Source organism: Oncorhynchus nerka, unplaced genomic scaffold, assembly GCF_034236695.1.
Source record: "Oncorhynchus nerka isolate Pitt River unplaced genomic scaffold, Oner_Uvic_2.0 unplaced_scaffold_1749, whole genome shotgun sequence".
Lineage (NCBI taxonomy): Eukaryota > Metazoa > Chordata > Actinopteri > Salmoniformes > Salmonidae > Oncorhynchus > Oncorhynchus nerka.
In genome coordinates, this window is record NW_027039574.1 from 72501 (window position 1) to 75831 (window position 3331).

General features: G+C 42.8%; 1 pseudogene; it reads right to left on the bottom strand.

Annotated features, from left to right (window-relative positions):
* LOC135567911 (epidermal growth factor receptor kinase substrate 8-like protein 2) overlaps positions 1–3326 on the bottom strand; it is a 35974-nt pseudogene extending 32648 nt beyond the window's left edge.
* Positions 3327–3331: the final 5 nt, after the last annotated feature.

The following is a 3331-nucleotide window of genomic DNA, read 5'->3' on the forward strand; positions in this document are numbered from 1 at the left end:
ATTTTGTGAAGTGCACCAGTCCCCCTGCCCAAAGAACCACCACAACATGATGCTGCCACCCCGTGCTTCACGGTTGGGGCCCGGTTCTTCGGCTTGCAAGCCTCCCCTTTTCCCCCAAACAAAACGATGGTCATTATGGTCAAACAGTTCTACTTTAGTTTTATCAGACGGGACATTTCTACAAAAAGTCGATCTTTGTCCCCATGTGCAGTTGCAATCCGTAGTCTGGATTTTTATGGCAGTTTTGGAGCAGTGGTTTCTTCCTTGCTGAGCGGACTTTCAGGTTATGGCAATATAGACCTTGTTTAACTGTGGATATAGATACTTTTGTACCTGTTTCCTCCAGCATCTTCACAGGGTCCTTTGCTGTTGTTCTGGGATTGATTTGCACTTTTTGCACCAAAGTACGTTCATCTGTAGGAGACAGAAAGCGTCTCCTTCCTGAGCGGTATGATGGCTGTGTGGTCCCATGGGTGTTTATACTTGCGTACTATTGTTTGTACAGATGACGTGGTACCTTCAGACGTTTGGAAATTGCTCCCCAGGATGAACCAGACTTGTGGAGGTCTACAATTTTTTCTGAAGTCTTGGCTGATTTCTTTTGATTTTCCAATGATGTCAAGCAAAAGAGGCACTGAGTTTGAAGGTAGGCCATGAAATACATCCACAGGTACATCTCCAATTGACTCAAATTATGTCAATTAGCCTATCAGATGCTTCTAAAGCCATGACATAATTTCCTGGAATTTTCCAAGCTGTTTAAACAATTGTTGGAAAAATGACTTGTGTCATGCACAAAGTAGATGTCCTAACCGACTTGCCAAAACTATAGTTTGTTAACAAGAAATGTGTGGAGTGATTAAAAAACACGTTTTAAATACTCCAACCTAAGTGTATGTAAACTTCCGACTTCAACTGTAGATGTCGTACCTCTACCACCTCGTCCTGCAGTACTGACAGTATTATAATATAGATGTCGTACCTCCAGCACCTCGTCCTGCAGTACTGACAGTATTATAATATAGATGTCGTACCTCCACCACCTCGTCCTGCAGTACTGACAGTATTATAATATAGATGTCGTACCTCCACCACCTCGTCCTGCAGTACTGACAGTATTATAATATAGATGTCGTACCTCCACCACCTCGTCCTGCAGTACTGACAGTATTATAATATAGATGTCGTACCTCTACCACCTCGTCCTGCAGTACTGACAGTATTATAATATAGATGTCGTACCTCCACCACCTCGTCCTGCAGTACTGACAGTATTATAATATAGATGTCGTACCTCTAGCACCTCGTCCTGCAGTACTGACAGTATTATAATATAGATGTCATACCTCTACCACCTCGTCCTGCAGTACTGACAGTATTATAATATAGATGTCGTACCTCTAGCACCTCGTCCTGCAGTACTGACAGTATTATAATATAGATGTCGTACCTCTAGCACCTCGTCCTGCAGTACTGACAGTATTATAATATAGATGTCGTACCTCTACCACCTCGTCCTGCAGTACTGACAGTATTATAATATAGATGTCGTACCTCCACCACCTCGTCCTGCAGTACTGACAGTATTATAATATAGATGTCGTACCTCTAGCACCTCGTCCTGCAGTACCCTGATAGTATTATAATATAGATGTCATACCTCTACCACCTCGTCCTGCAGTACTGACAGTATTATAATATAGATGTCGTACCTCTAACTTCTCGTCCTGCAGTACTGACAGTATTATAATATAGATGTCGTACCTCTAGCACCTCGTCCTGCAGTACTGACAGTATTATAATATAGATGTCGTACCTCTACCACCTCGTCCTGCAGTACTGACAGTATTATAATATATGATCAATAAGTACCTCTAGCACCTAGATCACTGCAGTACTGACAGTATTATAATATAGATGTCACATACCTCTACCACCTCGTCTCACAGTACTGACAGTATTATAATAGATGTCGTACCTCAGCACCTCGTCCTGCAGTACTGACAGTATTATAATATAGATGTCGTACCTCCAGCACCTCGTCCTGCAGTACTGACAGTATTATAATATAGATGTCGTACCTCCAGCACCTCGTCCTGCAGTACTGACAGTATTATAATATAGATGTCGTACCTCTACCACCTCGTCCTCCACCACCTCGTCCTGCAGTACTGACAGTATTATAATATAGATGTCGTACCTCTACCACCTCGTCCTCTACCACCTCGTCCTGCAGTACTGACAGTATTATAATATAGATGTCGTACCTCCAGCACCTCGTCCTGCAGTACTGACAGTATTATAATATAGATATCGTACCTCCACCACCTCGTCCTGCAGTACTGACAGTATTATAATATAGATGTCGTACCTCCACCACCTCGTCCTGCAGTACTGACAGTATTATAATATAGATGTCGTACCTCCAGCACCTCGTCCTGCAGTACTGACAGTATTATAATATAGATGTCGTACCTCCACCACCTCGTCCTGCAGTACTGACAGTATTATAATATAGATGTCGTACCTCTACCACCTCGTCCTGCAGTACTGACAGTATTATAATATAGATGTCGTACCTCTACCACCTCGTCCTGCAGTACTGACAGTTCGTTGGCGTTGCGGGCCACAAAGTGGTAGCAGATCTTAGCATATTTACGGGACGAGGACGCCAGACCATTGTAGGACCTGAGACAGGAGACAAACACCAAACAGTCTTAACATGTGTACAGATTACAATGCAGCTCAAGAAACAACAAAGTTAAATCAAATTAAATAAAAAGAAGTAACAATGAGAAAAGTAGCAGTGTAATTAGTTGTAATGTAGAATCACATTAACTAGAAATATCATAAACTGACCCATTTGATGAGCTGGAAGACTGGGTTCCAAAAAACTGAAAATGAGAGGATTTTATTATCATTGTAAAGTGATTATATGGACTGGTACTGTGTGTGTCTGACTATCCTAACACCCTGTGCTCCAACTATTCAAACCTGTTTCATAAAACATCATTTGCAAACCAAGAAGAGCTTATGAGCGAGAAGAAATGTCACTGAAGAAATGTAAACAAACAAATGAAGAACTAACAGAGGTCTACTATAAGGACTGAAACGGACAGCAGTCCAAAAATTACTACAGCTGTTTTCCTACTGATCAATCTCACCTCTTCTGACTTGTGTGGGGACATGGGGTGGGACATGAAGGACATGGGAGGTTCCCCTAATCCCTCTGTCTCCCATGGGGAGGTCCTGAACAGCTCAGCTGGGGGCTCCCACCCGTTCCTGAACTTTGGGAAGTAGGTAGAGGCACACAGGTCCCGTGGCCAGTCCG